The sequence below is a fragment of the Pinus tabuliformis genome, chromosome 4_1 (genome assembly GCF_031772625.1).
Source record: "Pinus tabuliformis cultivar Carrire ecotype Pingquan chromosome 4_1, CPIR1, whole genome shotgun sequence".
Lineage (NCBI taxonomy): Eukaryota > Viridiplantae > Streptophyta > Pinopsida > Pinales > Pinaceae > Pinus > Pinus tabuliformis.
Window position 1 is genome coordinate 790,158,150 of NC_142303.1, and position 16,726 is coordinate 790,174,875.

The window sequence follows — 16,726 nt, forward strand, 5'->3', positions numbered from 1 at the left end:
CTGTTACTCTTTAAATTAACAAAATTTAATTAGGTAATTTTTTAATTTTTATTCCAACTGTGATTTTTTATTTTTCCTATTATTTCACATAGTCGGGAAAAGGAAATTTGAGTGACCAAACAAAAATCTTTTTGTGAAATTATGGAATTGACATACTTAATTACCTTGGGATATTTCCCATTCAAAGATACTTTTGTAAAGCTATGGAATTGACTTTGTCGTTGTTATGGATACATTTATTTCTAATGCATCATTTAAGGTATCCATTTTTGAATAACTTATCTAAGTTAGATTTCTATTTATTTTGTTTATTAAATCATAAAAGTTTGATTAAGGTAGATCTATTGTGATTCTAAGTCTGGTGTGTAAAAGAACATTACATTTGTATAAGTGTATAGTTATAATAAAAAATAAAATTTTAATTAAATTAATATTTAATTATATAAAATTTATTATATTATATTATAATTAGAAAATATTAATAATTAATATAGAAATAAATTATATTTTTTACATATCACTGTTAAATTATAATAAATATTTGATTTCATCAATAAAATTTACAAACAAAGATATTTATGTCTTACCTAAGCCTTGAATATTGACAATGTTAAATTTAGACAATTTATGAACACTTGTTTTGATACTTAATTTATTAAAAATAAAGTCTGCAACATACATTGTATACAACACCAAATTAACACACAACTACAATCTCACTTTCATACGACACCAAAGACATAACTACAATCTCACTTTCATAACCAAAACCTTATCGTTTACCTCCCAAATCCTTATTTTCTTTTAACAAACTCGTTGTCATCCTTACAATCATCCCTCACTGTAGTGGCCTTGAGGGGATTCTACTCATAAACGAATTGATGACTCTCTCTACGTTTATTGACAAGGCTGCATGCAGCAGTAGTCCCTGTCGGGTTTGAAATGAAAACTCTAGGGAAATTTCAACATTGACAACGATATTGCAAAAATCCCTTGATTGAATCCTTGGAACTATAGCTAGAATTGATGAGTCATACACGTCTTTCCGTAAAAGGTGAGTTAACCCACGAAATAGAGATGAAACTGAATGCTTTTTTAGAAAGCATAACCATTTGCAGGTATGTTGTTCTTGGTGTTCTGGCTCTAATAGGGTTGGAAAGGTGGAGGTAGAATCAATCAGTATAGATATTAGCAAAGATTAGGCGATTTCCAACTCAGTTAACCACATTGATTTCCAACTTAGATTCTAAACATTACATTAGGAAGTCAAATCTCATAAACTTGTGTAAAATATAATAATCTTTTAAATAATTGCAATATTGTAGGGAGATGTGGCTAAAGACAAAGAATCATTGTGCATGACGGAAAAGTGGTTGAAGAAGTGTTGATTCTCGAGTAAGAAAAAATGTATGGTAGATTAAGGAAAAATATATGACAACTGCAACAGTTCGGAGATGTGGCTAAATACAAAGAATCACAATGCATGATGGAAATGTGGTTGAAGAAGTGTTGACTCTCGAGTCAGAAAAATGGATGGAAGCTAGAGGAAAAAAGTATGATAGCTGTGACAGTTCCTCATTGCAGAATCATCTTCCGGGTGAGATATCTGAGCCAGAAGGTGATCTGCGACATGCAAAAATAGATTTTTTGGTATGAGAGCGGATGAATAACATTCAAAGTCTGAACAACGCTCATAAACACGCTATAAAGAGATACAAAGTATGGTGTGGCAGTAGAGCAGTTCATATATTTTAGAATGGAGAGTGGAAATTGCACAAGATGGAAACTCTCACAGATCTTGCCTTGTTTTTTCCTCTTGTTGTTGCTTCAGGTAAAACTGGGCGTTGCGGTAGATGCATCTTCCAACAACATCTTGTTAGGCTCCTCTCTCATAGTTAACCAAACCAGAAAAAACATTATGGAATGGTATGTGGGTATTTGTATGCCATGTCATCACAACAGACAACGGCTTAGATGGCCAATAGAGAGAAGCCATTGTAGAACACGTCTAGTGTTTTCAATCTCATAGAGGACGAGAGTCTCCTTCTATCTTATGGGGGATCCATCGTTTGGTTCTCCAACGAAAACAATATGAAGCCTCCTTCAGCTGTGATTGTGGATTCTTGTAACTTGGTTGTGATGAGTGTCGAGAATGCATCTGTTGCCTGGGATGAAGATCAGTGCGACCACAACCTGACTTCCTAGAAAAGGACTTGGGATCGGAGTTTGGATCACTTCAGCTTTTGGATGGATGTACATGAATGGATATAGATGGGTACAAGAGTTATACCAATTACTGCCAGAGCGGTGCCTGGAATGGTCGGATCTTCAACCAAGTTCTGGACATGCCACGGAATTACACCTACAATGTCAGGCCTTTTAGTAACGGTTCATACAAGTATGTCACTTATTCTTTGAAGCCCGATTTTCCATATCTATCGTATTTTCTGGTGCATGATTTGGGAGAAATTCAAGATGATTTTAGTATATAAATAGGGAATTACTTCTGCTATAAACTGTAATATTGGCCTAGATACCATTCTAGTCATGTAGATAGTATGAGACCTTTATTTTTGTAGTTGATTTCCCTTGCCCTCTTCTTTAATCATTTTTATGCAATAATGGTTAATCCCTTCTCCTCTCCTTTAAGAATTTTTGTGTAACAATGGTTGAGGGAGAATTGTAAATGAAAGAATCTGCATTAGACTATAAAAGTATGAATTTGTCATTGTAAAATTTAAACTATCTCTATATCGATAGATTTTTGACATAATTTTGCAGTAGATTCAGTTATTAAGCTCGTGTTCTCATAGCCCTATTTCTTTTTTCTTTTGTAGAAATATCTCCTGGGTACATCTCCATGGCCCTGGAGTCAAAAGAAACATTGCAACATTAGTAACCAATACATAACAAGAAAATCTAAACATATAAACATGCATAACAAGAAAATTTGAACATATAAACATACATAATAAGAAAATTTGAACCTGAGACATTAGAAAACCAGGAAATAACAAGAAAAATTATAATTTTTGTTTTTTTTCTCTAGATTTTTTTACTTAACACTTATCCTTCTGTTGGTTTCAGGGTACCCTCCATATAACCTTTGTATTCATTGCAATGGCTTCTTCTACTAAAAAAAAATCACTTCGCAAGTGCTTGGATGCCATGACAAATTTCTGCCTTGTGTTATGGGACAATTTTTTATGTGTATCATTGGCAAGTCAAGTCATTATGCAGTGTTATGTGTATGAATGTCAAGTTAAGTCATTACGCAAGCGTTAGAAGCAGGGAAAAATTAGGGTTCACAGACACATGTAGGGATAAATTAGAGTTCACAGACATGAAATAGCTAGATGGCTATCACACATAAATGTAATACTAAGCAATGCAATGTAATAGGGGAAAATTTTCCAATCAAAAAATGTTATCAGATTAATGTTATGCCTTGTGTTATGGGACAATTTGTTATGTGTATCATTGGCAAGTCAAGTCATTATGCAGTGTTATGTGTATGAATGTCAAGTTAAGTCATTACGCAAGCGTTAGAAGCAGGGAAAATTAGGGTTCACAGACACATGTAGGGATAAATTAGAGTTCACAGACATGAAATAGCTAGATGGTTGTCACACATAAATGTAATACTAAGCAATGCAATGGAATAGGGGAAATTTTCCAATCAAAAATTTTTATCAGATTAATGCTATGCCAGAGTTAGCATTAGTCTATTAAAGTTTTTCATTTGTAATGTGCCTCGAGACACATGAATTCGCCAATAAGAGGTCTAATTGAAAAGTTTGGTTAAATTTTGGTGCAACGAAATTGCGAGCTCAAAATCTTGATTAAATTTTGGTAAAGAGGATAGTCAATGCAAAATAATATAAATTCAAAGGGCAAGTGATTGCTATAGTCCATGCTTTGCCATAGGCAGGGACTAATAATGGATTTCAAATCCAAATTTGTGTTACATAAGGCAGCAAATTACATCCTACACTTGTTTTTCGTTTACTTATATAACTCCTGCATCATATAATATATTAATGACACAAATGATAATTGATCCACTTTCCATTATTCTTGTATTTCTCTAGTTATCATAAATGAATTACATAAGGTTCCAATCTCGAAGGAGGAAAGGACTTGTGTTCTTAAATAGTTTTTCTTGGAATTAAAAGTTTGGAACATGATGAATACATGAATGACTTGCTGATTTTGGGTAGCTGTAGGAGGTATTTCCCAACAACACAAGTTAAAATCAAAAGAAAGTGAAATTTAATTTAATTTTAAATGTTAAAATTAAAAGATAGAAAATTAAAGTTAATTTTAATTTAATTTACAAAGTGTTATGTCTTTTTAGGTAGGATAATATGACTATAAAAAGACACTTGATACAACTAATATAGGTCCATTATAATTACTAACTGAGAGGAATCAAATATCTTGAATGAAAACTTCTTTTGGAATGTAAAATTTGAAAAAAATATTTTAGCTATAAAATAATATGTTTTTTCAATTATTTTATATAATGTATATATAGTCCTTTTTTAAATTTTGACTCTACTTTACTTTTATACAAAGTTGATATAATATTATGTTGTTTCATATGGACATAGAAATAATTTATATATGGTTGAGAGTCACAGTAAGATATTTTTACCACTTCTCCATTGTATGGACATTGAGAGTGAGATCATTGATGTTATATTATACTTGTAATTAAAGAAACCAAACTCGAATACTCATTTTATTTTATTATTATATTAGATCAAACACGTATATTCATTTTTGTTTTTATTATATCTGATATTTTTTTAATTAAATAATTCTTTTTAATTAAAGTTGGAAAAGTTGGGAAACTCAACAAAATCTAAAAAGAACCTAAATACTAAATGCAAAAATTTATAGTCAATACTAATACAAAGTCAATAATAAATCAATTGTGATAGTCTTAGCCTTCGGTAGGGACTAATAATACATTCATATACCCATAGGAGAAAACTACATGATATTGCTTATGCACTTCAAAATGAGGAATCCCATTGTGCCTTTCCAATAAGGGTGTGATAATCCATTGATCATTGGACCATATTGGAACTTAAGCCAAATATTTAGCCATCGAATTAACTCTTTGTTCATGCACCCTCTCTTTAGTTGGAACATTGATTGACCATTGATAGTTAATGGTAGTTACTGGCACAATCATATTACTAAATGTGGTTGTTATACACCATTTGATCCCATCTTCCACCATTTATACATTAATAGGTGTATAGAAATGATGTTGATTGGTTTACATTAACCACATTTACTAATTTAGTGTGCATATGAACCACATTGACTATGGATAAGTATGATCAAGTTATCTTTGATGAGGATTTATTATGATTAACATATAGTTGGTTATGAATGACTGTGGTTGTCCGCATTTGACTATAGTTGACTATGAACAATTATGATTGGTTATAGTTGACCATGGTTTTGCATGTTTACTCATGGTTAACCATAATTGACTATGGTTGGGCATATTAACCATGGTTGACCATGTTGGTTGCTGAATATGGTTTAACTAACTTTACCATCATTGATCATAGTTTTCTATCATAGTCTATGGTTGTCCATGTTGAAAATTGATGCCATAAACATGTTTAACCATTCAAACGATGGTTAGCCATGGTTTTCCATGGCTGAATATAGTGACTATGGTTAAATGGAGATGATCATAGTTTATTGTTGGGCATGATTTACTATGGCTAATGATGTTTGACCACAGTGACGATAATTAACTATAGTCAATCATAATTTACTATGGCCAACCATAGTTAACCATAACTAACCATGGTGTCGTTATTTAATTACGGTTGACTGCATTGACTATGGATGACCATGGTTGATTATGGTGACTATAGTATTGAAGATGACCATGCTTGCCCATGGTCAACTAAGGTTGACCATGGTTGAATATGGTTTCCCATGGTTGACTAATATTGACATGGTCGACTATGGCTGACAATGATCAACGATGATCGACTTTAGTCAACTATGATTTGACTATAGGTGGACATGGTTTGACCATGTCAACTATGGGTGGCAATGGTTTGAGCAATTTCATCATGGTTGGCCATAGTTTTCTATGATAGATTATGGTTGTGAACATTGATAATGGATGACCATGGTTCACCATGTTTGACCATGGTAGCCTTAGTTGATAATGTTTGACCATTGTAACTATGGTTGACCATGTTGAGCATGGTTGAGCAAGGGTTGGCCACGGTTTTATAAGGTAAATTATGGTGATTATTGTTGACCATGGTTGAAAATTGTTGAGTATGGTCAACCATGGTTAACAATGGTTGCCCATGGTGAACTTATTCAATAATGGTCAACCACAGTTAACCATATTGACTATGATTGACCATGGTTGATGATGGTTGACGATGGTTGACCATGTTGACTATGACTGACCATGGTTGATGATGGTCTACAATGGTTGTAATGTTGATTTATATTAAGCAATGGTGTGTGGGTATTTGTATGCCATGTCTTCACAGCAGACAATTGCTTAGATGGCCAACAGAGAGAAGCCACTTCAGAACACGTCTGGTGTTTTCAATCTCATAGAGGACGGGAGTCTCCTTCTGTCTTATGGGGGATCCATCGTCTGGTTCTCCAAGGAAAACAATATGAAGCCTTCTTCAGCTGTGATTGTGGATTCTGGTAACTTGGTTGTGGTGAGTGCCGAGAATGCATCTGTTGCCTGGGATGAAGATCACTGTGACCCAGAACGTGACTTTCTAGAAAATGACTTGGGATCAGAGTTTGGATCACTTCAACTTTTGGGTGGATGTAGATGAAAAGATATAGATGGGTACAAGAATTAGACCAATTATTGGCAAAGCAGTGCATGGAATGGTCGGATATTGAGCCAAGTTCTAGATATGCCACAAAATTACACCTACAATGTAAGGCCTTTTGGTAACTGTTCATACAAGTATGTCACTTATTCTCTAAAGCCCGATTTTCCATATCTATCACATTTTTTGGTGCATGAGTTAGGAGAAATTAAAGATGATTTTAGTATATACACATGGAATTACTTATGCTATAAATTGTAATATTGGCCTAGATTCCATTCTAGTCATGTAGATAGTATGAGACCTTTATTTCTGTAGTCGCTTTCCCTCGCCCTCTTCTTTAATCATTTTTACACAATAATGGTTAATCCCTTCTCCTCTTCTTTAAGAAGTTTTGTGTAACAATGGTTGAGGGATAATTGTAAATGAAAGAATCTAAATTAGGCTATAAAAGTATGAATTTGTCATTGTAAAATTTAAACTATCTCTATATCGATACCTTTTTGACAGAATTTTGCAGTAGATTTAGTTTGTGTTATTAAGCTCATGTTCTCCTAACACTATTTATTTTTTCTTTTGTATAAATATCTCCCTTGTACATGTCCATGGCCTTGGAGTCAAAAGAAACATTGCAATTCGTAACCAGGAAATAACAAGAAAATCTAAACATATAAACACACATAACAAGAAAATTTGAACATATAAACATACATAATAAGAAAATTTGAACGTGAGACATTAGAAAACCAGGAAATAACAAGAAAAATTATAATGTTTTTTTTTCTCTAGATTCTTTTACTTAACACTGATCCTTTTGTTGGTTTCAGGGTAACCTCCATATAAACCTATGTATTCATTGCAATGGCTTCTTGTACTAAAAAGGAATCACTCCGCAAGTGCTTGGATGCCATGACAAATTTCTGCCTTGTGTTATGGGACAATTTGTTATGTGTATCATTGGCAAGTCAAGTCATTATGCAACCACGAGAAGCATGGAAAAATTAGGGTTCACAGACACATGTAGGGATAAATTAGAGTTCACAGACATGAAATAGCTAGATGGCTATCACATATAAATGTAATACTAAGCAATGCAATGTAATAGGGGAAAATTTTCTAAACAAAAAATGTTATCAAATTAATGTTATGCCAGAGTTAGCATTAGTCTATTACAATTAAATGTTTACATAATGTTCCAAATGGGTAGAAAAAAACTTTGGATATGTCAATAATTCAGAACTTTGTTTTCTTTGGATTAAAAAAACATTGGGTAAATTAAAGTTTCTCATTTGTAATGTGCCTCGAGACACATGAAGTCTCCAATAAGAGGTATAATTGAAAAGTTTGGTTAAATTTTGGTGTAACGAATTGTGAGGCCAAAATCTTGATTAAATTTTGGTAAAGAGGATAGTCAACGCAAACTAATATGAATTCAAAGAGCAAGCAATCGCTATAGTCCATGCTTTGCCGTAGGCAGGGACTAATAATAGATTTCAAATCCAAATGTGTGTTACATAAGGTAGCAAATTCCATCCTACACTTGTTTTTCATTTACTTATATAACTCCTGCATCATATAATATATTAATGACACAAATGATAATTGATCCACTTTCAATTATTCTTGTATTTCTCTAATTATCATAAATGAATTACATAAGGTTCCAATCTCTAAGGAGAAAAGGACTTGTGTTCTTAAATAGTTTTTCTTGGAATTAAAAGTTTGGAACATGATGAATACATGAATGTCCTACTTCTTTTGGGTAGATGTAGGAGGTATTTCCCAACAACACAAGTTAAAATCAAAAGAAAGTAAAATTTAATTTAATTTTAAATTTTAAATAAGTTAAAATTAAAAGAGAAAATTAAAGTTAATTTTAATTTAATTTACAAAGTGTTATGTCTTATAAAAGGACACTTGATACAACTAATATAGGTCCATTATAATTACTAACTGAGAGGGATCAAATATCTTGAGTGAAAACTTCTTTTAGAATGTAAAATTTGGAAAAAAATATTTCAACTATAAAAAAATATGTTTTTTCAATTATTCTATATAATGTATATATATTCTTTTTTTAACTTTTGACTCTACTTTACTTTTATATAAAGTTGATATAAGATTATGTTGTTTCATATGGACATAGAAATAATTTATATATGGTTGAGAGTGAGAGTAAGATATTTTTACCACTTTTCCATTGTATGGACACTGAGAGTGACATCATTGATGTCATATTATACTTGTAATTAAAGAAACCAAAAACGAATATTCATTTTTGTTTTTTTATTATATCAGATCAAACACGTATATTCATTTTCGTTTTTATTATATCTGATATTTTTTTGATTAAATAATTATTTTTAATTCAAGTTAGAAAAGTTTGCAAACTCAACAAAATCTAAAAAGAAACTAAATACTAAATGAAAAAAGTTATAGTCAATATTAATACAAAGTCAATAATAAATCAATTGCGATAGTCTTAGCCTTCGGTAGGGACTAATAATACATTCATATACCCATAGGAAAAAACTACATGATATTGCTTATGCACTTCAAAATGAGGAATCCCATTGTGCCTTTCCAATAAGGGTGTGATAATCCATTGATCATTGGACCATATTGGAACTTAAGCCAAATAATTAGCCACTGAATTGACTCTTTGTTCATGCACCCTCTCTTTAATTGGAACATTGATTGACCATTGATAGTTAATGGTAGTTACTGGCACAATCATATTACTAAATGTGGTTTCTATACACCATTTCATCCCATTTTCCACCTTTTATACATTAATAGGTGTATAAAAATGATGTTGATTGGTTTACATGAACCACATTTACTAATTTAGTGTGCATATGAATCACATTGACTATGGATAAGTATGTTCAAGTTATCTTTGATGAGGGTTTATTATGATTAACATATAGTTGACTATGAATGATTGTTATTGTCCGCATCTGACTATACCTGACTATGAACAATTATGATTGGTTATGGTTGACCATGGTTTTCCTTGTTTACTCATGGTTGACCATAATTGACTATGGTTGGGCATGTTAACCATGGTTGACCATGTTGGTTGGTGAACATGGTTTAACTAACTTGACCATGGTTGATCATATTTTTCTATCATAGTGTATGGTTGTCCATGTTGAAAATTGATGCTGTGAACATGTTTAACCATTCGAATGATGGTTAGGCATGGTTTTCCATGGTTGAATATAGTGACTATGGTTAAGTAGAGCTTATCATGGTTTATTGTTGGGAATGATTTACTATGGCTAACAATGGTTGACCACGGTGACCATAATTAACTATAGTCAATCATAATTTACTATGACCAACCGTAGTTAACCATAACTAACCATGGTGTCACTATTTAATTGCAGTTGACTGCATTGACTATCGATGACCATGGTTGATTATGGTGACTATAGTATTGAAGATGACCATGCTTTCCCATTATCAACTAAGGTTGGCAATGGTTGAATATGGTTTCCCATGGTTGACTAAGATTGACATGGTCGACTATGGCTGACAATGATCAACGATGATCAACTTTAGTCAACTATGATTTGACTATAGGTGGACATGGTTTGACCATGTCAACTATGGGTGGCAATGGTTTGAGAAATTTCATCATGGTTGGACATAGTTTTCTATGATAGATTATGGTTGTCAACATTGATAATGGATGACCATGGTTCACCATGGTAGTCTTAGTTAACAATGTTTGACCATTGTAACTATGGTTGACCATGTTGAGCATGGTTGAGCATGGGTTGGCCATGGTTTTATAAAGTAAATTATGGTGATTATTGTTGACCATGGTTGAAAATTGTTGAGTATGGTCAACCATGGTTAACAATGGTTGACCATGGTGGCCTTATTCAATAATGGTCAACCACAGTTAACCATATTGACTATGATTGACCATGGTTGATGATGGTTGACGATGAATGACCATGTTGACTATGACTGACCATGGTTGATGATGGTATACAATGGTTGACTAAGGTAATTATGGTTAATACAAGATAACCGTGATTTCTTATGGTGATTTGGCGGCCCCACCCAGCAGTAGCCGTCAGCTATTTCTAGAAATGTCGGTGCCTATTCTAACGAATCATCACGTCGACCATATCCAAATTACACAAATACCAACCACCCCCTTCAGCCGCAGAAACCTCGCTCCAGCTTCGTACAAATAATAGGAATAAGCATGCCCACAACTCATGCCCCGGCTGCTCATGCTCAATGCCCCACTACATCACCCAGTTCCTAAGGCCACCTGTTACTCTTTAATTTAACAAAATTTAATTAGGTAATTTTTTATTTTTTATTCAAACTGTGATTTTTTATTTTTTTCTATTATTTTCAATACTCAGGAAGAAAAACAAATATTTGAGTGACCAAACAAAAATCCTTTTCTAAAATTATGGAATTGACCTACTTAATTACATTGGGATATTTCCCATTAAATGATACTTTTGTAAAGCTATGGAATTGACTTTCTGGTTGTTATGGATACATTTATTTCTAATGCATTATTTAAGGTATCTATTTTTGAACAACTTATCTAAGTTATATTTCTATTTACTTTGTTGATTATATCATAAAAGTTTGATTAAGGTAGATCTATTGTGATTCTAAGTTTAGTGTGTAAAAAAACATTACATTTGTATAAATGTATAGTTATAATAAAAAATGGAAATTTTAATTAAATTAGTATTTAATTATATAAAATTTATTGTATTGTATTATAATTAGAAAATACTAATAATTAATAGAGGAATAAATTTTATTTTTTAAAACTTTTATCTAGTTTTAACCATACATGTCACTGTTAATTATAATGAATATTTGATTTCATCAATAACATTTACAAACAAAAATATTTATGTCTTACCTAAGCCTTGAATATTGACAATGCTACATTTAGACAATTCATGAACACTTGTTTTGTTACTTAATTTATTAAAAATAAGGCCCACAACATACATTGTATACAACACCAAATTAACACAACTAGAATCTCACTTCATACGACACCAAAGACATAACTACATTCTCACCTTCATAACCAAAACCATTTTGTTTGTCTCCCAAATCCTTATTCTCTTTTAACAAACTCATTCACGTCCTTTCAATCATCCCTCACTCTAGTGACCTTGAGGGGATTCTGCTCATAAACAAATTGATGACTCTCTCTACATTTATTGACAAGGCTGCATGCAGCAGTAGTCCCTGTGAGGTTTGAAATGAAAACTCTGGGGAAATTTCAATTTCAAATTTGAAATGAAAACTCTATTGGCCTAGATTCCATTCTAGTCATGTAGATAGTATGAGACCTTTATTTCTGTAGTCGGTTTCCCTTGCCCTCTTCTTTAATCATTTTTACGCAATAATGGTTAATCCCTTCTCCTCTCCTTTAAAAATTTTTGTGTAACAATGGCTGAGGGAGAATTGTAAATGAAAGAATCTACATTAGACTATAAAAGTATGAATTTGTCATTGTAAAATTTAAACTATCTCTATATCGATACCTTTTTGACATAATTTTGCAGTAGATTCAACTTGTGTTATTAAGCTCGTGTTCTCCTAGCCCTATTTTTTTTTTCTTTTTTCATAAATATTTCCCTGGTACATGTCCATGGCCCTGGAGTCAAAAGAAACACTGCAACATTATTAACCAAGACATAACAAGAAAATCTATATGTCATGTTGTTTTCTTTGGATTATGTTGTTTCATATGGACATAGAAATAATTTATATATGGTTGAGAGTGAGAGTAAGATATTTTTCCCACTTCTCCATTTTATGGACATTAAGAGTGAGATCATTGATGTTATATTATACTTGTAATTAAAGAAACCAAACTCGAATACTCATTTTTTTATTATTATTATATCATATCAAACACGTATATTCATTTTTGTTTTTTTTTTTTTTTTTTTTTTTTTTTTTTTTTTTTTTGTTTTTTTTGTTTTTTTTTTTTTTTTTTTTTTTTTTTTTATATCTGATATTTTTTAATTAAATAATTATTTTTAATTAAATTTAGAAAAGTTGGGAAACTCAACAAAATCTAAAAAGGAACTAAATACTAAATGCAAAAATTTATAGTCAATATTAATTCAAAGTCAATAATAAATCAATTGCGATAGTCTTAGCCTTCGGTAGGGACTAATAATACATTCATATACCCATAGGAAAAAACTACATGATATTGCTTATGCCCTTCAAAATGAGGAATCCCACTGTGCCTTTCCAATAAGGGTGTGATAATCCTTTGATCATTGGACCATATTGGAACTTAAGCCAAATAATTAGCCATTGAATTAACTCTTTGTTCATGCACCCTCTCTTTAATTGGAACATTGATTGACCATTGATAGTTAATGGTAGTGACTGGCACAATCATATTACTAAATGTGGTTTCTATACACCATTTGATCCCATTTTCCACCTTTTATACATTAATAGGTGTATAAAAATGATGTTGATTGGTTTACATGAACCGCATTTACTAATTTAGTGTGCATATGAACCACATTGACTATGGATAAGTATGTTCAAGTTATCTTTGATGAGGGTTTATTATCATTAACATATAGTTGACTATGAATGAATGTGATTGTCCGCATCTGACTATACTCGACTATGAACAATTATGATTGGTTATGGTTGACCATGGTTTTCCATGTTTACTCATGGTTGACCATAATTGACTATGGTTGGGCATGTTAACCATGGTTGACTATGTTTGTTGGTAAACATGGTTCAACTAACTTGACCATGGTTCATCATAGTTTTCTATCATAGTCTATGGTTGTCGAGGTTGAAAATTGATGCCATGAACATGTTTAACCATTCGAATGATGGTTAGCCATGGTTTTCCATGGTTGAAGATAGTGACTATGGTTAAGTAGAGATGATCATGGTTTATTGTTGGGCATGATTTAATATGGCTAACAATGGTTGACCATGGTGACCATAATTAACTATAGTCAATCATAATTTACTGTGGCCAATCGTAGTTAACCATAACTAACCATGTTGTCCCTATTTAATTACAGTTGACTGCATTGACTATGGATGACCATGGTTGATTATGGTGACTATAGTATTGAAGATGACCATGCTTTCCCATGGTCAACTAAGGTTGAACATGGTTTCCCATGGTTGACTAAGATTGACATGGTCAACTATGGCTGACAATGATCAACAATGATCAAATTTAGTCATCTATGTTTTGACTATAGGCAGACATGGTTTGACCATTTCAACTATGGGTGGCAATGGTTTGAAAAATTTCATCATGGTTGGCCATAGTTTACTATGATAGGTTATGGTTGTGAACATCGATAATGGATGACCGTGGTTCACCATGTTTGACCATGGTAGCCTTAGTTGACAATGTTTGACCCTTGTAACTATGGTTGACCATGTTGAGCATGGTTGAGCATGGGTTGGCCATGGTTTTATAAGGTAAATTATGGTGATTATTGTTGACCATGGTTGAAAATTGTTGAGTATGATCAACCATGGTTAACAATGGTTGGCCATGGTGACCTTATTCAATAATGGTCAACCACAGTTAACCATATTGACTATGACTGACCATGGTTGATGATGGTTGACGATGGTTGACCATGTTGACTATGACTGACCATGGTTGATGATGGTCTACAATGGTTGACTAAGGTAATTATGGTTAATACAAGATAACCATGATCTCTTATGGTGAACTAAGGTTGACAATGGTTAACTATGGTCACCCATGGTTGATTATAGTTATACATGGTCAACCTTAGTCAATCATGATCAATTTTGGTAAACCATGATTAACCATGGCCTACACGGTAAAACATATTCATACATAGAGATCATGGTCAACCATGATCAAACCGAGTAAAATATGTTCACCATATTTGATGTTATATTTTGTTTGTCACATTGTGATATTGGTATTTGTTGGTCACATTGCAACATTGTTATTTGTTCATAACATTTCCATGTTGATTTATATTCAACACATTGTGACACTAACTTTTTTCCATAACATGCTACACCTTGTGACATTGATTTATATTCATGACATTATGACATTAATTGTTGTTTGTTATATTATAATGTTAATATATATAATACTCCCTCCCACCCCCTTGGATTCTTCCAAGTTGAATGGGAGGTGTTACTTTCAAATAACCCGACCTCCATGGCCTCATTATGAAGACAGGGCTATAAATTTATTTGTTTCCCAAAGTTAGTATAATTAACCTTTGATAACACTAGTGCATCTAGCTTGTCAAGATCTTTCTGTCAATGTAAATTTTAACTCAATTCGATGTTTGGATCAAAAGTTATGCCCATTTAAATTTTAGTCATTTAATTTCCACCACATAGGCAAGGAGTTACGACATGGCACCCATCTGGAAATCCCACCTCACCTAGGTGGTTCCATGTTAGCCTTCATGCTAACATGGACATGGCTACGTCCATGTAACCCTTGCCACATCGACTAACCCATGATCCCCACCATGTCTATCTTATGCTTATTATTATTTGTTTACATTACATCTAGCTCTTAAGGAAATTTGGTTTTTCCCAAATTTGTCACCCAAAAAATGATCATGATTTACATCGTCCTAGATATCCAGAGTGGGGCCCACTTATCTAAGCCTCTCAAATTTTACTCCAATTTTTTCGCACCCTCAATGAACTTAACTTAACTTTTGCAAATGCATTAGAGTTCCTCCAGTGCTAAAGCATATATGTCACCTCCTTGGATATTTGGATTGGCTACTCATCCAGCCTCACATGGTTTACCCAAATTGGGCCCCACCCTATATATCTGACTCATCCATTTCACAAATATATTTGGCCCATCCAGATTTGGTTCACTCTAACCACTTGACTATGGTAACTATGGTCAATACAAGATAACCATGCTTTCTTATGGTCAACTAAGGTTGACCATGGTTAACTATGGTCACCTATGGTTGATTATAGTTATATAGGATCAAACTTAGTCAATCATGATCAATTTTGGTAAACCATGATTAACCATGGCCTACACGGTAAACCATGATCAACCATGGCCATCTCTTGTCAAGCATATTCATCTATAGACATCATGGTCAACCATGATCAAACCTAGTAAAATATGTTCACCATATTTGATGTTATATTTTGTTTGTCACATTGTGATATCGGTATTTGTTGGTCACATTGTGACATTGTTATTTGTTCATAACATTCCCATGTTGATTTCAGTTCATTAGATTCTGATGTTGATTTTGTTTTTCACATTGTAATGTTGATTTATATTCATCAAATTGTGACACTAAATTTTGTCCATAACATGCTACACCTTGTGACATTGATTTATATTCACGACATTATGCCATTACTTTTTGTTTGTTATATTATAATGGTAATATATGTAATACTCCCTCCCACCCTGTTGGAGTCTTCTAAGTTGATTGGGAGGTATTACTTTCAAATAACCCAACCTACATGGCCTCATTATGAATATAGGACTATAAATTTCTTTATTTCCCAATGTTAGAAAAATTAACCTTAGATAACACTAATGTATCTAGCTTGTCAATATATTTATGGCGATGTAAATTTTAATTCAATTCAATGCTTGAATCAGAAGTCATTCCCATTTAAATTTTAGTCATTTAATTTCTACCACATGGGTAAGGAGTTACCACGTGGCACCCATGTGGCAACCCCACCTCACCTAGGTGGTTTGATGTTAGCCTTCATGCCAACATGGACATGGTTATTTCCATGTAACCCTTGCCACATCGAAAAACCCATGATCCCCACCATGTCTAGCTTATGTTTATTATTCTTTGTTT